The following is a 24,965-nucleotide window of genomic DNA, read 5'->3' on the forward strand; positions in this document are numbered from 1 at the left end:
TTGATTTATACAACACCTTGTACAAACCCACTCACTTTAGGACTTACACTACTGCCTAACTGAACTCGTAGCCTAAACTGAAGGCAACACCTTCCAGCCAATACTTGTTTAACGTCTATGTGTCAAAGACTACATATACAAGTTTATTGTATTTGTGCAAGACTCACTCAGCTATCCAATACGCGATATTTTCTATATGTATGTGAGTGATTGTGTGTGTGCGTGTGTGAGAACTGATTTACGAATACAATATGAAAGTGTTCTCACACACTGAGGGAATTGTGCTTCTAATATAAGCTGATAACACTTTGAAGTGTTTCCTCAAATTTGGGCTGATTGCTTCTTGTAAGCTGATATGTGTTGAGCATGACCTTCTATCTTGATTCTTGTAAGCTGATATGCGTTGAGCATGCCCTTCTCTCTTGATTTTCACACTTATATATTTTTCCACACACTTGTATATTGATGAACTTGTTCTGGTATTAATAGAGACATTGAGACCGTATACCAAGATTCATCAAATATGTTCGTGGTAATTGAATATCTTCCTCGAAATATGTATGTACTTTCCGACAGCCATTCTGGAACGTTTTGGTTTTAAGCTCTGCTGCAACGTCCATTATTGTCTTTTGACTGGACAAAGGTTTTTCCTCAGTACGCACATCTGGATTCCATTTGAATAAGTGTGTCGTGTTCTACAAACTGATTGATTCCTAACTGATGTTCTGAACGGGTCAGTTGAACTGATCTTGAACTGGTTTGGTGAAATCAGTTGGCTCGTCAGCTGAACTGATTTCACTGCTTCAGTTGAACTGGTCAGCTGAGCTCTTCATCAGCTGGCCGGGCTTCTGAATGTCTTCTACTGAACCACCTATCAGCTTGACAATCAGTTGAACTGGTCTTTGATATATCTGTTGAACTGATTCAGTTTGGGCAATCAGTTGGCGCTTTCAGTTTTGCGTCTCAATAGCTTTAGTTTTGGCTCGATAATGATCAATTCGAATCCTGATTAGTTTCAGCTTCTGCCACTTAAGTAAATTCATTAGAAACAAAATAATAAGTTTTGTTAACATCAAAATCATGATTGCGAACACGAAATGTTCCAACAATCTCTCCCTTTTTGATGATCACAAAACTCGAGCCATTAACGCGAACTATAAATTTAAAATTTTAAAATTTAGTGTTGATTCTCCCCCTATGTGAGAATCAAAAACCTTTAAGGCGGTTAAAAAGAAATTTTCAGTTCGAGGGATAAGAAAGCTCCCCCTCAAGAACTGAATTTAAAACGAGTTTAAAACATTTTTCAGTTCGAGGGATAATTTTAATGAAAACTCTCCCTCAAAAACTGAATTAAAAACTCCCCTTAAAAATATAATCATTTACGTGATTTAAAAATTTGTTTTAGCAACATTTATCATTCAAGCAGTTTAGACAACACATTTACTAAAAATATCAGTTCAGTTACATTCAAACCAACTGGATAAACATGATGTTTATTTAATCAAATAAGCGTTCCTTGTATCATACATTTAAGCACACCATCATGTGTAAGGCATATGCTACTACAATAGCAAATTTTAAGCAACATCAAATATCAGTCAGTTGATACATAATAGAAATGGATATAACAATAACTGGTTGCCTTGAATGCTTTGAATGCTGCATCGATCTTGAATCTCTTTTTGACAGAAGAAGAGCTAATTTGCCTTGGAGTTGATATCTGTGTTGTCTAACTAGTCAAGTTGACCCAAACTGGACTCAACTGATGTTGAACCACATTGATCATTTATTTTGATCTAATATGACAATGAAGCGACGGTATACTGTTGATGATTAAGCTCCTAATCATCCAACATTTCAGCTTAGCTGGGCTTTGTCTATTGATCAGCTGAACTGGTAGGCTGGCAACTGAAATCTTATCCACCAATCAGTTTATCTGTTCTACTGTCAGTTTGAACTCAAAACCCTACAAGCTGCTGAAACAACAAGATTACAGAGTTGAGAGAAGTGGCTACAATGTTAGTTGCAGATCCAACAATCTTCTCTCTTATATCAAATTTTTAAGAGGATTTTGAAATCCATTTTAAATAAAATTTTGAAACATATTTTAAGGTATCAGCTTTCATGGCTTTCTTAGAACAGCTAGCTCTTATACCAATTGATGGATCCATTTTGACATCTACAAGGGTGCTTCAAACTTAATATTATCAATGAGCTACAATAACTCGTGTTCTAAGAATGTAAACATCGATGAATTAGATCGAGTTTGGTTTTAAACCAAGAGGAAAATACTCGAAATAATCATTCGTTGAGAAAGCTAATAAGTTTAAAATCCTTTTAATTTGTGTAAACTGATATAAGTGGGATCAGTTCTTGCATATATCAGTTCAGTTATGGTGAAACCTTAACTGATAACAGCTCGTAGTGATCAAATCAGTTTGGAAACAATAATTAAACAGTAGTACACAAGATATGTTTATGGATGTTTGGAGATTTCAACTGCTCATATGTCACCCCTTCTACCACCTTAGGTAGGTACCACTAGAAGACTTTGATTTATACAACATTTTGTACATATCCACTCACCTAGTACTTACACTATTGACTAACTTAACTCGTAGCCTAAACTGAAGGCAACACCTTCCAGCCAACATTTGTTTAACGTCTATGTGTCAAAAACTACATACACAATTTTATTGTCTTCGTGCAAAACACACTCAACTATCCAATACGCTCTATTTTCTGTATGTATGTGAGTGATTGTGTGTGCGTGTGTCTGAGAACTGATCTACGAATACAATATGAAAGTGTTATTACACACTGAGGGAATGGTGCTTCTAATATAAGCTGATAACACTTTGAAGTGTTCCATCAAATCTTGGCTGATTGCTTCTTGTAAGCTGATATGCGTTGAGCGTGCCCTTCTCTCTTGATTTTCACACTTGTATATTTTTCAACACTTGTATACTGATGATCTTGGTCTGGTATTTATAGAGGCAATGAGATCGTACACCAAAACTCAGCAAATATTTTCGTTGCAATTTGAATATGTTCCTCGATATATTTCTGCACTTTCCGACAAGCACTCTGGAACGTTTTGGCTTTAAGCTCTGCTGCAACTTCCATTATTGTCCTTTGACTAGACAAAAGCTTTTCCTCATTGCGCACAGCTGGATTCCATTTGAATAAGCTTGTCGTGTTCTACAAATTGATTGATTCCTAACTGATGTTATGAACTGGTCAGTTGAACTGATCTTGAACTGATTTGGTGAAATCAGTTGGCTCGCCAGCTGAGCTGATTTCACTGCTTCAGTTGAACTGGTCAGCTGGGCTCTTCATCAGCTGGCCGGGCTTCTGAAGGTCTTCTGCTGAACCACCTATCAGCTGGACAATCAGTTGAACTGGTCTTTGATATATCAGTTGAACTGATTCAGGGGCAATCAGTTAGCGTTTTCTGTTTTTCGTCTCGATAGTTTCAGTTTTGGCTCGATAACTGCTCAATTCGAATCCTGATCAGTTTCAGCTTCTGCGCACTTAAGTAAATTTATTAGAAACAAAATAAAAAGTTTTGTTAACATCAAAATCAAGATTGCGAACATGAAATGTTCCAACAATCTCTCCCTTTTTGATGATCACAAAACTCGAGCCATTAACGCGAACTATGAATTTAAAATTTTAAAATTTAGTACTAATTCTCCCGCTTTGTGAGAATGAAAAAAATTTAAGGCGATTAAAAAGAATTTTTTAGTTCGAGGGATAAGAAAGCTTCCCTTTAAGAACTGAACTAAAACGAGTTTAAAACATTTTTCAGTTTGAGGGATACTTTTAAACAAAACTCCCCCTCCAGAACTGAATTAAAAACCATCCCTTAAAAATATAATCATTTTCGTGATTTAAAAAGATGTTTTAGAAACATTTATCATTCAAGCTGTTTATGCAACACATTAACTTAAAATATCAGTTTAGTGACATTCAAACCAACTGGATAAATATGATGTTTATCTTATCAAATAAGCATCCCTTGTATCATACATTTAAGCACACCATCATGTGTAAGGCAAATGATACTACAATAGCAAATTTTAAACAACATCAAATATCAGTTAGTTGATACATAATAGAAATGGATATACCAATAACTAGTTGCCTTGAATGCTGCATCGATCTTAAGTCTCTTTTGGTCAGAAGAGTAGCTAATTTGCCTTGGACTTGATCTATGTGGTGTCTAACTTTTCGAGTTGACTCAAACTGGACTCAACTGATGCTAAACCGCATTGATCATCTATTTTGATCTGATATGAAAATGAAGCGGCGGTATACTATTGATGATTAAGCTCCTAATCATCCAACATTTCAGCTTAGATGGGTTTCGTTTGTTGATCAGCTGAACTGGTAGGATGACAAATAAAATCTTGTCCATCGATATCTGATGTACCTGTTGTCAGAGATTTTTTTTGGCGTCTTTCCAGACGACGTCACAGGCCTTCCACCAGAGAGAGAGGTGGATTTCGCCACTGACCTTATGCCAGACAATGTGTCAATCTCTAAGGCACCATACCTATAACGACCATGGGCTATCCCGATCTTGAGCCCCTCGGGGCCTTGTCTCTTCTTGGGTTCTCTCTGGGGCCTTTTCCCTCACGGGCTTTCCCATGAATCATTACTCATCGGACTCTCCACACCAGGTTGGTGGAGTGTTACCTCCTAGAGAGTCATATGAGTAATGACGTGAGATAGCCTGTGAGAGAAAAGGCCTCAGTGGGAACCCAAGACGGGACAAGGCCTTTGAGGTCAACATTTTTTTTTTCTAATCTTAAATCATAAATTCTAAATTACAAAATAAAATAATTTAACATAATCATGAATCATAATAATTTAACAATTTAAATCTCAAGTGCATAAGATATGTTGGAATTTTTCAAGTTCGCAATCTTGATTTTGATGATAACAAAACTTGTTAATTGTGTTACTAATGATCTACCTTAGTTGTGCAGCATCTAGGATCACCTACGAGTTGTTTACATCGCAAAATTGAAGACCCAACTGATCGCTCAAAATGAACCAGTTCAACTGGCTACGTCATTTGAGCAGTACAGCTGATTGACCAGTTGATAGGTAATTCAGCAGGAAAACCTCAGAAGCCTGGCCAGCCGAAAGAGTGTTCAACTGATGAAGAAACCCAACTGATCAGTCCAACTGAACGATGGTGAAATCAGTTCAACTGACGAGTCAACTGTTTTCACCAACCCAACTGAAGGATCATTTCAAACTGACCAGTTCGAAGCATCAGTTAGAATCCTTCAGTTATGGACGATGATAGATTACTTCGAGTGGATTCCAGCTGTTCGAGAAGGTACAAAGCCATTGTCCAGTCGAAGGACAATAATGGAGGTTGCATCAGAGCATTAAAGACAAAACGCTTCAGTGGACAGTCAAAAAGACGAGACACATAGTCCAAGAAGACGATTCAAATGTAACTGATACAATTAATGAGTCTCACTGTACGATCAGCCTCTTTCGGCTATATAAAGAGAAGATCAGTGAAGACTCAACTGATAGAGTGGTGAGACATTCTTGAATAGTGAAAATAAAAACATAGAAGGGCACGCTCAGTTGCAAATTAGCTTATCGAAGCATTTAAGCCCAGAGGGAATTATTCATCGTGATATCTGCTTAGTTTAGAAGCCTTTTATCCCTCAGTGTGTGAGAACGTTTCTGTTCAGTTCTCACACACATTCACTCTCAAAACCACCAAAATACAGTCTTGCACAAAGACGTTAAACTTGTGTATGTAGTCTGTCTCACATAGACGTTAAATAAGTGTTGACTGAAAGTGTAGCTAGGAGTTCAGTTTAGGCAGTAGATAAGTCCTAGCTGAGTGGGCTTGTACACATAGTTGTATAAATCAAAGTCTTCTAGTGTATCCTATCCGTAGGAGATAGAAGGGGTGACGTAGGAGCAGTTGAAGTCTCCGAACATCCATAAACATATCTTGTGTATTTAACTGATTAACTCTCGCTCTAAAATTGTTTTGACTAGTTAGAGTGTTTGTATGTTCAGTTGTTACCATAACTGAAATACAAGAATGCAAAAACTAATATGTGTTCTTTCAGTTAGTCGCTTTACACAAGTTAAAATATTTTCTAACATTTCAGATTTCTTTACGAAGGATTACTTCGAGTTTCTTCCGCTTGGTTTAAAACCAAACTCGACTTAATTCATCGGTGTTAATATTCTTAGAACACGAGCTATTGAAGCTCATTGAAGGTTGTTGTGTGCGAAATGCCTTCGAAGGCACTAACACACACGATCCATCAAGATAAATTCTAAATCAGCAACTAACCAAAACTTCCTAAATTGACCTTTGAAAAGATCAACTAACAATAAAACGAACCATAAAAATATCTCTAATAAAAATTATTAACATCAATCCTTAAAATTTTTAATCTAACAAGCTAGTGCGGAAATATAAAGGCTCTCGGATGTGTACTGCTGCACTTGATCGTCAGCGCCTCCAATAAATCATCAAATCCTGCATCATACAAACCTAGTGAGTCTAAAAACTTAGCACGTTCTAAACATGGATAACAAATAATACATATACATTCACAAACATTTAAAATAATCTTTTGAACATAATTAAATCATTTAAATCATTTAAGCATAATTAAATCATAAATTGTAAAATCATTTTAAAATAACATTTAAGCATAAATAAATCCTTTAAAAATCATGTAAAAATAAGCTTTGAGCATAAATAATCGTTTTAAAAATAGCTTTAATCATCATCATGAATCATATATCATAAAAGCATTTTTATCATAAGCTTCCAATCATATATCATTTTGGGTGAAGTTTGATCTTTGAAATTGACTAGCTTTTATCCTTCGGTCGGCTGATCAGTCTTCAGCTCCACATAGCCCATGAGGACGGACACTAGGCACCGCCATGGAAATACGATCGTCGGAGTTCCCTTGGGGGTCTTCTCCCATAGACAGGCTCCCTCTGAGGCCTTTTCCCATAAATAGGCTCTCTCCGGGGACTTCTCTTGTAAATGGGCTTCCTCTGGTGCCTTTTCCCCTCGCGACATCCCCATTGTAAGTTCACCGTTCCTTCTTAAAACGGATTCCCCACAAATCTTATATCATATGTCACAGGTAATTCACATCCCTCAAATTCCTTTTCTTTTAAAACATAAAATAGCATGACTTTCCAAAAATAGCATTTAGACAGTAAAATTGCACAGTTTTACAATAAATCTTAAAAATACATAATATTATCAAAATAATCATAATAAATCATAATATATCGTTTTACAAGCATTGTGATCCTTCGGGACGCTGCCAAGCGTTTTTATATTTTTCTAAGTATAAAATTACCGTTTTGCCCCTCGACGTAAAAATTATCGAATTTATATTTTTCTCACTTTTAATGACATGGGCTTATTCTAAATAATTATTTAAGTATAAATATAATTTTTCATAATTTTATAAAGCACAAACTAGGCTTTTCAATTAATTCTTTATTTAACATTTCGTGCGGCGATTAAATCTCGGATAAATCCAAAACTCATTATTTTGATCTCAAATTTTAAACATAGCATTTTTATTATTTATTCTACACTTCCAAATCATGAGCCACCCCCGTGGACCCATGGTTCGAAATTTCTTCTTTAAAATTTCGAATTTGACACGTAATCGAATGCACCAAGTCATCTCCAAAAATACTCGAGCTACGCTCGAGCCACATCGAGCCAAACCCTAGAAAACTGACCTAGGGACCCTACTGACCAAGCCTAGCCCAAAGAACCTAGCTCTGGTTCGCTCAAGCTCTCTTGGAAAGTGTACCCAAAACCTGTGCTCAAGCTATCCCTACTCGCCCATCATCCTAGCTAACAAGGACCATTCCAGCCACTTAACCAGCGACCAACTCAGACCCTCCCCAACCCTGGACCACACCCATCCTCGTCCCAGACTAGCCCAAGCCCCTGGACCAGCCCCTAACCCTTGCAACTCTCCCTGCACGCAACCAAGACTCCTGTTGCTACAAACTCACGCTCAAAGACTCCTATTGACACCAAGACCCTTCCAGCTGAGCCACCACCGAGCTCACCAGACCCTAACCTTCCCTGACCACGCCCAGACCCAACCCAAGCTTAGCCCAGCCCTTGACGGCGTGCACAAGCCGCTTGAAGCAAGCACAGGCTGCGCACACGTTGTGATGCTTCTCTCCCGTTTTCCTCTTCCAGTTGAGCCAACAACGAACCCAGCCGCACCAACCCATGGCCCGACCCCTGCCCATCATCCTAGGACCCTGATGGACCAATTAGCTCAGCCCCAAACCGAGCCATGGCCCCTGGAATTCTCGGCCACCCTGAAACCTGCGCGTGAAGAGTCCCTTCACGCAAGGACTCTTCCAACTCACCTAGCACGAGCCCTAGCCCTCCTAGGACTCTACCTAGGACCTAACCATGAGCTATAGGACCTAACCTCCAGACCTGGTCAAGCCACCTGCCCCCATGCATAAGAAACGAGCCACTTGAATTGCACAAACGAACCAAACCCACGTTCCTTTATTGAAATTTTCCTACGGCTTCCAGCATGGTTTTATTTTTAAAACTTGTCATGTTTGTTCATATTTTATCATGTTTTGGCAGCATTTCCGTTGGGTTCATAACGATTCTTTTAAAACAAGCGTAAAATCGTAAAAACGTTGAAAATATGTATCATACCGTAACATAATCGAACCTACGTATTTTTCATGCATAATCAATTAAAACACACATATTATGATTTGTATGATGTTTTAAAAAGTTTAGGAAACGTGTCTTTGCGTTTATAATGCTCGAATTTTCAATCATTGACGAGGAAGGACGAACGGACGACGAAGAACACAAGCTTTCTTCTCCTTATTTTTTTTTCGAAATTTGTGTGTGTATTTCGGCTGCTGATGTGAGGAATTATGAGGTTTCAAGGACCTAGGTAGCATATTTATAACTTAATTTACAAGTTAAATGAGCTTTGGTTTTGGGCTTGCAACTTAAGGGTAATTGGTCCTACTTAAATTAATTTAATTGAGCACAATAACACTTAATTAAGTAAAATATAAAAGTTTATAAAATTAGTTTCCATAAAATAATATTTTTGATCTTTTAAAACTCCTTGTTTGTCCAAAACCGGCTTCCCGGAAAAAATCGAGCTCGACTCGTAAAATAATTCGAACTCCAAATTTTTAGAAAAATTAAATATTTTTAATCATATTAGGAAGCCTTGCCATTATTTAATGAAAAATAAATATTCTTGTCTTGGTCGTCCCTGGTCTCCTTTCCCCTGCTTATTATTGAATATGCGGGTAAAATCCTTAATTTCATGTAATCATGTCATATATTTATTTAATCATACAATTGTACATTAATCATATAATAAAATACCATGCAAGCATTGAAAAACAATTAAATAAAACAATTAAGCAATTAAAATAATTTTGCATGCATGTGGTTTACGTAGGTTGGTTTTTCGGACGTTACAATTCTCTCACCCCCCTCCTAACTTGAATTTCGTCCTCGAATTTTTTCTTGACTTGATGATTTTAAAGCTTAGATTCCCTCATCCATATCAAACTTAACATCTAACTTAAATCTAACTCTTCAATTCGGTCATCAAAATCTTGAAAATTGCAATTCTAACCCAAAAATCTCCCAAAATCAACTCCGAAATCCATCTCAAATAGTGCATGCAGCCTATTATTTCTAAGTTCTTTAATATCACAATCAATTCCCATAACCCAATTTAAAATTTCTTGCAAAGAAAAACATTGAAAAAATGTTAAATACCAAGTCTCTTTGAACTATGTAGTTATGCCAAGAGGTCATGGGTTCGAGACTTGAGGAGGTAATACTCCACCAACTTGGTGTGGAGAGTCCTATGAGTAATGACACATGGGAAAGCCCGTGAGGAAAAAAGCCCCAGTGGGAACCCAAGACGGGACAAGGCTCCCGAGAGAGCCCAAGATTAGGATAGCCCATGTTCGTGATTGCTTTGCCATGACTTATATGTCCAGGAGGTCTTGGTTTCGAATCCTGGGAAGCTAAAAGCTCCAGTGCCTGGGTTGGAGAAGTTCTATCAGTAATAACGCATGGGAAAGCCTGTGAGAGAAAAGGCCCCAGTGGGAACCCTAGACGAGACAAGGCCCCCGAGGGAGCCCAAGATCGGGATATCCCATGTTCGTTACAGTATCGTTTGGCCCAGAAGAGATGTTAGAGCTCAAGCAGCAAATTCAGGAGCTCCTAGATAAAGAATTCATCCGCCCTAGTTTCTCACCATGGGGCGCACCAGTGTTCTTCATAAAGAAGAAATATTGGGGCATGAGGCTGTGTATCGATTATTGAGAATGGAACAAGGTAACGATAAAGAACAAATATCCATTACCAAAGATCGATGATTTATTCGATCAGTTGCAGGGAGCTACAGTGTTCTCTAAGATAGATCTACGTTTTGGGTATCATCAACTTAAGCAATTTTCTCATTGAACCTAGACTTGTTTTCGGCCACTTGCACCTCTAATATCCCCCAAAGAATCTTTTGATATCATTCTATTTTCCTCATCTCACCAACTCACTAGGATAGCAAGATTCATTCTTCCTTTATCTTGCAAATTTCCTTTATTCTTCCGAGCCATCTTCCATCTCCCCATTCTCGAAATTCAGAGCATCATATTGAAGGGAAAAACTGTGAGAATTTAGGGAGGAAACAAGAGGAAAAATCGTGAGAAATCGAGAAAGAAAACAAGGAAGCGAAGCACTCCGTCTCCTCCGCGCCGCGTCGCGTTTTCAATTTTTTTTCGTTCAAACAATTCCAGGCATGCATATGTTTTCTTTTACTCTTCAATCAAGCCATATGTGTGTTTTTAAACATCACATATACATGATTTTTATTGCAAGAAAATCGAAATACATATCATTATTTTCGAAAACATGGATGCAGCTATTTTCGGCCTTTCCTTGTGCTCCTCATGGCTTCATTGTTTGTGATTGTTTCAGGTATTGGCTCGACCCTAGGCTCCCAAGGATGCATCTAGACATGTACTAGAACATGTTAGGACCATGTTGGCCCATTAGTTCAAGCCCCACGCATGCTGGAAATCAGAAATGACAGCAACTCTCCAAGCATGCCCCTTTTGTGTTCGATTTCTCATGTTGCTGTCAAATGAAGATGTTTCTGATCTTGGCTGCCCTAGGGGCTATATCCATGGTTAAAACATCTCCTTGATATGTCTAAGACGTGATCAAGTCACCCTTTCGAGGCTTGGTCCATGATGAAATTGGTTTTCAAATAAAAACACAAGAACAACCCCTTCGTCCCTTCCTTTTTTCCTGCATGTGTATTTTCGTGTATATGGTGTTAGTATGGATCTTGGTTGGCTCATTAGCCATGGTTCACACCATACCCCTTGATGTCTAGATCATGCCATGGTAAATCAAATGGCCATTGGAATGACACGGGACAACAGACGAAGTAATACTCCCCATGCACGCAAGGGTGCTTCTCGGGGGGGAGTTTTGATTGATTCTGGTGTGGTTGAATTGTGGCTGGCCTAGGGCCCTTAACCATGGTTCAACTATTCCTTAGGGTGTTGGTAAGAGTTTCTGGTCGGTGGTTCAAGCCCCGATGGCCATTAGCCTCTCAAACGACGCAAGGAAACCAAAGTGCCACTGCTGTATTTCGGTGACAGCATGTTGTGCTGCGGTTCAGGGGTGTGTTTTGAGTTCTTGGTTGGCTTTTAGCCTATGGCCTTGTACTGGACAGTACCTCATCAAGTTAGGAAGGTCATGTTTTTGGCCGTTCGTGATTCGGTTAAGTTTAGTGGTCGTACGAGAAATTACGGTGCGATGTGCCAAATTGACTTTCGAAAGAGCGTTTCATGTTTTGGCCTCCATTCACCAAAATTTCGACTTGTGTCATTTTAGGAGCATTATTTCATCATTTTTGGCGTATTTTAATCATGACTAACTAATGGTTCGATGTTGGTTCGGGTTGGTAAGAAGTCATGATTAAATACTACGTCGTTGGGCGTAATTGTCTCGTCTTCGGATTTAGTTACAAAGTTTGGTTAGGAAAATCATTTGCATATTTTTCATGTTAAATTTAGGTCGCAGCAAGCCTGGGAACAATCCAACCCATTCGGTAACATTAATACATGATATTTAATTACGTTGTTTAATTACATTACGTGCAAAAATATAAAATATTCATTTTCGAGAATTATGCGATATTGCTTGTGGCCATTTCACTATTATGGGATTATTGTATCACCCGGTGGTCACTTACCGGTTCAGTTCAGTTCCACCCAGTATACTATGGCATTAGTCTGATCAGACGATTATTACTTCACCCGGTGGTCACTTACCGGTTCGGTTCAGTTCAGTTCAGTTCATGGGGCCACTTGCGTAGAACATATTCTCAACAGAAAATTATTATTACATGTTATTTTATGACAGGGCTCGATTCAGCAAACATTCCACTTATGATTTCCAGTTCAGTTATGCATGCATTATAATTACTCATGTCATGATATTTACACGTTATGCCAGTCTCATGATAATTTCATGTTGCATGAAATTTTACTATATTTACTTGTTATTTATATGTATACATGCTGGGTCTTTAGACTCACTAGACTTGATTGTTGTAGGTACTGATGAGGTCGGGATCGAGGGCGGGGACCAGTGAGCCATCTTGGGTCAGCAGTAGTGGAACCCGAGGACCTCATTTCAGCATTTACCATTTTATGCTAAAAGATTTTATCTTTTGTTGGATTATTTTTAAATTGTTATTTTGCAAACAATAATTACTTCCGCTGCTATTTCGAATATTTAAATATTGAATCTTTTTATCAGCTTATTTATTTAAAGAGGCATTTTAATTAGTTAAAGAGAAATTTTTTAATTTTTCCGCAAATTTCCAAACACGTATTTTCGGGCCTTTATAGCCAAGGTGAGCCCATTCCTGGATGTGATCCAAGAAATTTCAAAGAAGCATGGTCTGATGTCGATTTATCTAAATGGATTGAAGCCATGCAGTCCGAAATGAACTCCATGTATTCGAACCAAGTATGGTCCTTAGTAGACCCACCTGAGGGAATTCACTACAATAAAATTGATCTATAGTGACGGGAAATGTCGTAATTAAATGTCCAAAGCCCGTCATAAATTAATTTTAATGACAAGAATATTCACGTCATGTACCTTCATTACTGCTCTCCTAGGTAAAAGTAATTAATGACTGTAATGAGATCCCGTCATTATTAGTATAACATATTTAGCGACGAGATTATACCGTCATTAAAATGAATATAAATGACGAAATATTTCGTCATTATACTACCATTTGCCTCTCATTAAATAATATTTTAATGACAACACATCTCCTCATTATATCATTATTTACCTCTCACTATAAGTTATTTTATTGATGAAATTTACTATAATTATTAGTTATTAGCCCCTCACTAAAAATCAATTTAACTATAAAATTACCTCTCATTAAATCATTAATTACCCTCATAAGTTCAACTGAAAGAGTGGAATCAGTTCAACTGACGAGTCAACTGATTTTACCAGCCTAACTGAGGATCAGTACAGATGACCAGTTAGGAACATCAGTTAGGAATCAATCAGTTGCAGGTCAAGACAAGCTTATCTTAGTGTATTCCAGCTACGCACAAAGATTCAAAAGCATCTGTACATTCAAAGGTACAATAATGGACGTTGTAACAAATATTAAAGCCGAGAGATTCCTGGAACCATGTCAGAAAAGTCAAGATGCATATACCAAGGAACGCATTCAAAGCTACAACGATCATATGTGATGAGTCTTGAAGCACGGTGTAAGGACCGTGTATTATATTATCGTAAATATTATGTGATTATCGATAATATACGTAATTGTCATGTGATTATGTATTTGATGTATATCATGATAATGAAATTGAGAAAATGAGTATGGAATATGAATTGACGTTGTAAGAGCTCGAGTAGAAAAGTCGGACGCCAATATAATACCAAAATCAACCTTTGGTACAGAACATGTGGCGCCTGGGCGGTAGAAAATGACCGCCCGAGTGCCAGTGTGGAATAAGGTGTGTTCTCGGACAGAACATGTCGCGCCCGAGCGGTAATTTGTGACCGCCCGAGCGCGGTGCAATTGTACTTGGGGGCAGAATGTCTCGCGCTCGGGCGCGAGAATTCTACCGCCCGAGCGCGAAGGCGGTGAAGATAAGACCAAGCTTCTGAACATTTCTTTCTTCATTCCCTTTTCGTAAGTTTCGAGAGAATTGAGAGGAATTTGATTTCCTTAGTCCGAATCGACTTCGAAACGCTGTCTAAACGCGAAACAAAATATATATTTGTGATCTTAGCTTCGAGGGCTTCTGACTAAGATAAAGTATTATACTGATATCTTCAAACTACATCAACTGGAAATGAAGAATTGAGGTATGTTGCGACCGGGTAACATACGACAGGTATCTGTATTATATGATAAATGTTGGAGTGATTTGATTGATTGGGTTGAGAATATGTGTCTATATGTCTTATTCGTTGAGTTTATGTGGCATACATGACATGGAGATTGAGATAGCGATGTATAAAGCAAATGTTTTGTTAACACACATCGTTTAATGCATACATCGATACATGACATGCACGTTGAGCTATGATCCTTGAATACCCTGTTATGATTTGATTGGATTCTGGGATTTGTGAACACAATTGTTATGTTGGTATTATATGACCCGTAAAGCATAGACAATTGTGGCCCCGATGATTGGATATGAGATTTGGGATTTGATGGCGCTTTGTCGACGCTATCATACGAGTATCTTTTATTGAGGCCGGTGTGCCAGCTCGAGCATTGATTTGATAACGATTCGATTGATTCTGACATGTGCTCAGTGGATGGGCATTTGACCTGATACCTCCACGACATACATGCATTGCATACCATATATCATTGTTTAGATATATGTGGTATATATGATTGGTTGTTTCATACGGAGCTTTGCTCACCCCCAAGGGGGCTGTTGTTGTCTTTGTGTGTGGACAATGGCAGGTACTCCAGGATATCAGGAGACCGGAGAGGGTGCTTCTAGAGGGAGTCACAGTTTAAATTGAGGTTTATATTTTGGTTCCCAATATATATGTATATATATACCGGGGCATGTCCCGAGGATATGAGTTGTTTGTATGTGATCGGTGTTGATTATGTGTGGGCATATTTTATGATTTGAAATTTAGATACTATTTTCAGTATACAAATTATAAAAGAGATATTTTTGGGTTCGTCGTAAAGAAAATTTAAACTCGTTTTCCGCTGTAATTAATTAACCCTAATCAGATTGCATTGTAATAACGATTAGGAGCTAAGGGCCCCACACACGGTCTCAATGCCTCTATAAATACAAGCTCAAGACCATCAACAAGAAGATGAATATACAAGAGTGTGTGAAGATAAAAAGAAAGGGCACGCTTATTTACTTATCAGCTTACAAGAAGCAATTTTTCCAGAGAGAATACTCAGTCATATCAGCTTAGTTTAGAAGTTTACTTCCCTCAGTGTGTGAGAACACCTTTGTGGTGCTTTCATTGTTCAGTTCTCACACACGCACACACACCACCACTCAAATACAGTCTTGCACAAAGACAATAAACTTTTGTATCTTGTCTTTGAACGTTAAACAAGTGTTGATTGGAAGGTGTTGCCTTTAGTCTAGTCTAGGAGTTTAGTTAGGCAGTGGGTAAGTCCTAAGCTGGGTGGGTTATTACACTTGCTGTAATTAATCAAAGTCTTCTAGTGGATCCTACCTGAGGTGGTAGAAGGGATGACGTAGGAGCAGTTGAAGTCTCCGAACATCCATAAATGTATCTTGTGTATTTAATTGTTTATCTATTTTTTTCATACTGACTTAATCAGTAAGAGCATATGTCGGTTTAGTTTTTCACCATAAACTGAACTGATATATGTCACAACTTATACCCGTTATTTTCAGTCATTCAATTACACAGGATATAAAATACATAAGTGTTTCTTAGCGAAGCATTATTTCGAGTGTTTTCCACTTGTTTAAAACCAAACTCGATCTAATTCATCGGTGTATATATTCTTAGAACACGGGCTATTGCAGCTCTTGGAGATATTTTGTTTGAAGCACCTCTAGGTGCTCAGCAAACGATCTTTCACAAGCTACTGGGGATCTTACTAGAAGCCATGGATTTGGGTTTTAGAGTTTCGATTCCTTCTAGTAATCAGATGTTTAACTCGAGGATAGTGAAGAAATTGGAGCTTCGATTGAATAAGAATGATTTTTAGCCAGATCTGATTGTGCTACTGATGTCAAAGTTTGACATCATTTTGTGTATGTACTAGCTTTTGACGAATGGAGCTTTGATAGAATTCCGGCAGAGGTCAGTTTTTGTATGACCGCCAAGCGGGAAATCCTTTGTTTTCGAGACAGCAAGGAACAAACAAATGTCGCATATCATTTCTTGTATTTGTGCTAGGAAAACTTATGAAGAGAGGCTAACAAGCATTTCTGGAAAAATATTGTGTCAATTTCTGAGCCAATTAGTTTGAGACTGGAGGATGTCGAGATCGCCAGATATTTTCCCAACGTCTTTCTTGAGGACTTTTCGGCATTCCACCAGACAGAGATGTGGACTTTTCTATTGAGGTGATGCCGAGTACAGTGCCGATTTCTAAGCACCCTATTGTCTAGCACCTGTAGAGATAAAAGAGTTGAAGGAAAATATTCAGGATTTGCTGGACAAGGGTTTTATTTGCCCGAATTTTTCTATATGGGGCGCGCCGGTATTGTTTATGAAGAAGAAAGACGACAACATGCGACTCTACATCGATTACAGTGAATGGAACAGAGTCACAGTCGAGAACACGCATACTCTGCCCAGGATCAAAGACCTATTTGATCAGCTTCAGTGAGCATCAATGTTTTCAAAGATAGATCTTTGATCAGGATATCATCAGCTGAAGGTGAGAGATTCTGATATTCACAAGATGGCTTTCAAGACGCGTTATGGGCACTATGATTTTATGGTAATGCCCTTCAGACTGACCAACGCACTAGTGATTTTCATGGATCTCAAGAATAGCGTATTTCAGTCGTATATGGATCAGTTCGTCATAGTCTTCATAGATGACATTCTAATCAATCGAAGAGGAGAGAGGAGCACAGTCAACACTTGAAGACCGCGCTAAATACTTTGAAGGACAGAAATTTTGTAATGTACCGTATTTTGAACTACTTAAAATTTGCGGAAAAATAAAAAATTTCTTAAATAAATAATAACATTTCAAATTGAGATAAAAATAAACTGCTCGTCTAAAATATTTGAAATAAAAATGATCACAAACAAAATTTGCCAAAAAGGTAGTGAAATAGTTTCATACAATCAGAGTAACTAAATTAACATGCTTGAAAATTCTTGAAAGCATAGGCGGTCCTCGGGTTCAGCCTCCGCGCAGTCCGAGCCGACTCACTGGTCCCCACCTCTCGCCTCCTCAAACTCGTCCTCACCTGCGTCGATCAAGTTTAGTGAGTCTAAAGACTCAACATGTATAAACTGAGAATAACAAATAATACGTAATAAAATCACATGCATTTTAATGTAGAGCGTACATACTTAAACTTTAACGTACTTACATAAACATAGACGTGCCATCATATCGTAAATTTTTTCATAAGCATACTTGCATCATACATACTTGGACATATATAAAAAACATCATTTAGCGTAGAAATATGTTTCAAAGCAAGTGACTCATACATAAATGCGCCTGATCAAACTAAAACACAGTAGTGGGCTGGCAGGGATGTCCACTACCATATACATGAGATCCCCAGTCATGCTTTACCAAGTGGATTGGTCCCTGGTCATGCTTTAACGCTTTCAAATCCAGATCTAAACTCGGTCATTATTTATCGGGGTGGAGAGGTCCGCGACCACGTTCACCGGATTCCAAACCCATTCATATTTGGTCACAAGACATTTCGCATACTTAAAAATCATAAACATTTTCTATTGCACGTCGAACATACTTACATGGTGTTGAGGGATTCGTTGGATCTCGTCTCTGTTTCACAACTAACACAATTTCATGCACTTAATTTCCATAACTTAGACGTAATAGTCGTGCTCACCATCGAAATAAACAATTGACTTATGATGTTCTAAATCACCCGGGACTTGACCTCGTCTAATCATAGTACTAAACAATGACATCGAACCCCGAACAATCTCTATATGAAGTGTGAACATTTCCCAAAACATGGAAGACATGGATCTTAATTAAAGGTTTAAAAATCATGGACAAGCGCCTAAGCGCTGGACATTAGGCAGGGCCGCGGCACTAGCATGGCCACAGCTCTAGCGCTGCGGCGCCACAAGGGCAGCATCGCGGCGTTAGGCTTGCAAAAGTCGGGCGCTGCGACGCTAACTCTGCACAAACTCGACCCCAAATGAACAATCTTGATGGAAACTCTTAGCCACGCCCTATGGACTCGAACCGATGCAACGAGACCCATCCTAAGACGCTATGGCAATGATTCAAACTCACACAAATGCCCCAAAACAATGACGCACAACATACAACGCAACAAAACCCATAAACACGAATTTTTTACACCAAAATACTTCCTACGACTTCTAATGCAACCCAATGCCTAATGAAACGAAACGAATCAACAAAAATCATCCAAACATCATACCCAATATACTTAAACACAACAGCAATCACCTGAAGGTTCCCAACGAATCCTGCAACAAACAATACTCAAGAACACGTAAAGAACACGTTTTCATAACAACACAATTTGAGCAGTCACACAAGAAAAATCATAACGCACTCGTTTCTTATCCAAAAATTACGAATTTACTTTCAAATCGAAGGTATCAAAATGTTGAAATTTTTTCCAGAACATCAACCAAAAAATGCACAGTAATCAAAATGACAGCAAACTCGGTTTTTAAGATCTAAAAATCGTTTCAAAGTTGATCCAACCATTTTTGCTCAAACTTTGCATAACATACATGGATTTTTGTACACAATAAACATCAAAACATATAATATGACAAGATCGATGCAAAAACGAAAGAATATACATGAAAGAACTCAAAACCCTAGGTTTTCTTCATATAAAAGAAATGAAAGATCAAGGGAAAATTGTGTGTGTATGTGTGAGAATGTGCGCGTGTGTTTTAGTTAATAAGGGGAAGAAAATTGCTTAATTAATTAATTAAAATGTTAATTAAAATGTTAAACCAATACTAACTTTACTAAAATCTCCTAATTAAAAATAAAATACGCATGCGATAAACTTTAAAATTTTAAAATCTTAAAATCACCTAAAAAATTAAATTAGACTTTAAAATGCTTAAAATTTCATAAATCTTTTAAAATACTAATTTTCTTGACTTGAAATAAAATACCACATTTCCGTAAATTGCCTAAATCGTCACCGGTCTCTTTTCCCGATCCCGCATTGAATATTCTCCTGAAATATAAAACTCGAGAAAATATTTTAATGTGCATCAAATAAACATATAATATTTTAAAATAATGCTAATCATAAATCATGCATCGCTAGAATCATTTTAAAATTAAATAAATAATTTTAACCATAAATAAATGCTTTGGTTTTACGTGTACTGATTTTGGGCTCTACAATTCCTCCCCACACTTAAATAAATTTCGTCCTCGAAATTAAATCTTACCAAATAGTTCCGGGTAGTAATTCCTTATGTTTGCTTCGGCCTCCAAGTGGCTTCCTCCACTGATTGATTCAGCCACCGGACTTTGACTAACTTGGTCACTTTGTTCCGAAGTCTCCGCTCCCGTCTATCTAGGATTTGGATAGATATTTCCTCATATGACAGATCTAGAGCTAAATGCAACGGCTCAAAACTCAAGACATGTGAAGGATTTGCTATATACTTCCTCAGCATCGAGACGTGGAATACGTTGTATACTCCGGCCAAATTCAACGTTAGGGCTACACGATAAGCTAGTGTCACAACTCTGTCAAGAATTTGTAACGGTCCAATGAATCTCAGAATCAGCTTGCCTCTCTTCCCAAACCTCATAACACAATTTATAAGTGTTATCTTCACGAATACGTGATCTCCTACGGCCAATTCGAGATCTCTCCTTCTCTTGTCAGCATAACTCTTTTTGACGACTCTGTTGCGGTCTTCATCCTGTCTCGGATCTTGACACCACATCTGTAGTCTGCTGAACAATCTCTGGGCCAAGTTCCGATCTCTCACCGACTTCATCCCAATGAATCGGTGATAGTCACTTCCTTCCATACAGTGCTTCGTAGGGAGCCATACCTATAGATGATTGAAAGTTGTTGTTTGTAAACTCCACTAGAGATAGTTTTTATTCCCAATTTCCATGGAAATCGATCACACAAGCTCGCAGCAAATCTTCAAAATCCGAATCACTCGCTCAGACTGGCCATCTGTACGAGGTTGGAATGCCGTATTGAATAGCAACTTCGTCCCCATGGCTGAATGTAAACTCTTCCAAAAGGAAGATGTGAATCTCGGGTCCTTGTCGAACACGATAAAAACTGGGATCCAGTGCAATTGAACTATTTCGTTGATATAGAGGTCTGCATACTGAGTCATGCATGGAGAAAGTCGTCTTCACGAGTAAGAAATGTGCTGACTTATTAATTCGATTCACTATAACCTAAATGGCATTGGATCCTCTGACTGACCTCGGCAAACCAACAACAAAATCCATGGTGATATTTTCCCATTTCCACTCGGGGATAGGGAGCAACTAAAGCATTCTTGCTGGCCTCTGATGCTCTTCTTTCACTTGTTGACAAGTGAGACATTCAGATACAAATTGACGGATGTCCCACTTCATACCTGGCCACCAATACAGTATTTGCAAATCCTTGTACATCTTGGTACCTCGTGGATGGATGTAATACAGAGATGTATGTGCCTCTATCAAAATATCCTCTCCGATCGAATCAACACTAGGCACCCACATCCTTCCTCTGTACTTCACAATATCATTGGACACTGTGTAGAGTACACTGCCCTTGGCCTCATCCTTCAGTCTCCATTTCTGAAACTGCTCATCTGAAGGCTGCAATGACCTCTACGGATTCGGTCTAGCAAAGAAGACTGGATTGTCAGATTAGACAGCTTAGGAGCTCTGCCCTTAGGATAACTTCTAGGTCAAATCTTTGAATCTCTGACGGAAGAGATCTCTGCACTGACAGCTGTGCTAAGACTGCAACTTTTCAGCTCAAAGCATCTGCCACAACATTATCTTTCCCTGTATGGTAGCTAATTTCACAATCGTAGTCTTTAACTAACTTCAACCACCGTCTTTGTCTCATGTTAAGTTCTTTCTGCGTGAAGAAATACTTGAGACTCTTGTGATCAGTGAATATCTGACATTTCTCGATGTACAAATAATGTCTTCATATCTTCAACGCAAAGATAATGGCAGCTAACTCGAGATCATGAGTCGGGTAGTTCTTCTCATACACTCTGAACTGTCTGGAGGCATAAGCTATAACCCGACCATGCTGCATCAATAATGCGTCTAATCCGAGCTTAGAAGCATCGGTGTATAGAAAAAAATTGCCTTGCCCTGCTGGAATGGCTAACACCGGTGATGGGATAAGAGTTTGCCTCAAAGTATCAAAGCTCTTCTGACATCCTTCACTAAATACAAATTTAGCATTCTTCTTAGTTGAAAAGCATAAATGTAAACGTGTCATAGAATCGTAATATGTCAAAACAAATCATCATTATCATCATTTATCATTATATATTATTTATTTTAGTGATTTCAGTTCATTAGTTGTGACTCTCATACATCATTCATCACATTTATGATGGATCCATCTACATAGAACCGCGATACTCGGTGGCTATCGGACATCAGTGAAAGTATTACCCATCCACTGTACCTAGGCCTCATCATCAGCATTTACATATACATCTTAAGCATTTATATATATTTTGATAGCCACAACTAATTCTCATCCTTCAAAATCATGCACATGCGTAAAACCAGGCATGCAATGTATATTTCATAAATTCATAAAAATCATGATGCATAAACATTTAAAAACATGATAAATTGTGCTCAGGGCGCTACTATGACTAAAATCTCACCCGGGTGCAAAATGACCATTTTGCCTCTGGAAACCCAAAATGACCGTTTTACCCCTGGACCTCTAAATTTCAACCCGAAGCTTACCAAACTCCTTAAATAATCCCAAAACATATTTAAAAGTGTTTCTTACATGTAAACTCAAGACCGTTACGATACTTAACCGATTCGTTTTAAAACTTGGACCCGGTCCTGGTTTTAACTCGAATCGACCCGAAACTTAACTAAAATTTCTCTCAAATTAAAACACCACTTAATATCATCAAGGTAGTCCTAAACTCTCAAATTTGAACCACCTAAAGTCTCCAAAACCTTTCTGCAAGATACTGAAATTTCTAGAACCTACAATTCGAAAATCATACTCACTAATTCTCGGCCCTAGCTCGGAAGCCACCCCGAGCAGCCTCAAACCAGACAACTTAGGACAAAGACGAGACCCTAATTGACTCCACTAACCATGGCTTGCAGCTACATGCAATACCCACAACGCCCCAACTCATCATGGCTCGAAATCGCTCCACCCGAGATTCACCCTTATAACATGCGATCGGCCTGCTACATGAGTGGCTCCAGCGATGGTTGTTCCTCCTTGAGGCGTGTATCAGACTCACCAGGGTATGGTCTGTGACACCTCTGACCCATTTTATAAAATAACAGCGGAATTTAAAATTTTTACTTGAAGGGAGGAAGGATTCAAAATACATTTCCAATATATATATATATATACGATCAAAAGAATATACATGATCCAAAAAGTGTAGCATCAAAATACAAAATATCATTTTGATCATGTATAACAAAATAATCTTCCACTTCTTTCCATCTCTATATGCATATGACATCGGCTCCAATCAACGTCCTGGTCCGTCACTCTTATCTGCATCACATGAAATAACTGAAATGAGTATAAAACTCAGCAAGTGGAACTCTTACATAGCAATGTATATAGCATACTCTGTAAAACATGGCTTTAAAAACATTAAATGCCATCAACTCTGAATCATGAATAACATAGCAATAATATAACAATGAGATAGTATTTCTCTTTTCTCTGTTGGATTGATATCTATATAGTATCTCTGTCTCTGTACCTATATCCCATCGATATAAATCGATAACTCTGAGGGATATAAGCCTATGGTCGTTGATCAACTAATTGCATGCAATCTCTGACTATGTAACTATCAATCCATAAATCATTTGAAATCTCTCTTTGGCATTTTATCAAACACTTTGAATACACTATTCTCTTGTATTCCCTTTTTACACAATTGAGACATTCAATTGCCTCTAATATACCAACAAGTATATCAATACATAATATGAATCAAATGGAAGGGAATAACATGTTAAAACCATTGAAACACAATACATATACTATCATGTGAGCACAAGAAATGAAATTCCACTTACAACCAACAAGAACACCTTCAATATAAACCCTTGGTACACAACCTACACAATAAATCATATATAACACCATCAACATCTCAATAATCAGACAACAATACAAATAAATCCATAAAATCAACACCATCACCAAACCCATATCATCTCCAACACCAAAACCAAGAAATAACCAAACCAAAAGCTTATCTTAGCCCTTTAAACTCCAAAAGAACCTTGTTCTAACTCCGAATTGAAGATTAATTACTTGATTGAAAGAAAGGATAAAAAGAAAATGAAGAACCCTACTTGGAAACGTTGGAGGAGAGAAAAGAAGAGAAGGGAAATGAGAGAAATGAGTGTCCCAATCGGTTAAAAAGCCTAAATTCACCCAAAACACGCTTTTGTACTGAGCCCGGCGCTCGGGCGGTCGAAAATTACCGCTCGGGCGCCAATGATTCTGCCCGAAACCCAAATGTCCAGAAGTGGTGGCGCTCGGGCGGCCAAACATTACCGCTCGGGCGCCACTCTGTGCACTGCCACGCTAAAGATCGCTTCAGAAACCCCTCTTACCGTCCGAAATAGAAAAGTGGTAAACTACAAAGTTGTAGCTCTATGTCTTATCTTGAATCCCTCAAAATTTCAGATCATTTGGAGGTCTGAGTAAAAAGGTATGCCCATTCTCCCAACATGTGTCACTGGAGGAACGACGAAACACACGACACACTTCGGGGCTCTTTTGGCTTATCTTCCACAATTATTTGAACAAAATTCAAAATAAGAAAGTTACACCTTTATGTCTTATCTAATCACTCCAATTGGCCTCATACCAATTGGCTCAACATACGAATTATCATGAATTTAATCGTAACGCCACTACAACTGCACCACACATCATCTATAACCAACCTTACTATAAATCCTAAATCGAAACTCTTAACATCCAAACTATACTTAAACTTAATCAATAAATCCATAACATACGAAAACTTAAACCGTACCGTTCACCAGGCTCGGCTATTACAATCTCCCCTCCTTAGAGGAATTTCGTCCTCGAAATTGACGTCACTGCACGAACAACTCAGGATATTTCTCTCTCATCTCATCCTCTGGTTCCCACGTGGCCTCTTCGATCAAATGGTTTCTCCAAAGAACTTTAACGATGCCGATCTCTTTGTTCCTCAAAACTTTAACTTTGCGGTCCAGAATCTGAACCGGAATCTCTTAGTACGTCAAATTCGGCGTCAAGTCCAATGGCTCGTGGCGAAGAACATGGGAAGGATTCGCAATATATTTCCTGAGCATCGATACGTGAAAAACATTATGGACTCTGTCAAGATCTGGCGGTAGGGCTAACCTGTA

Source organism: Primulina eburnea, chromosome 8 (assembly GCF_022965805.1).
Source record: "Primulina eburnea isolate SZY01 chromosome 8, ASM2296580v1, whole genome shotgun sequence".
Taxonomy (NCBI): Eukaryota; Viridiplantae; Streptophyta; class Magnoliopsida; order Lamiales; family Gesneriaceae; genus Primulina; species Primulina eburnea.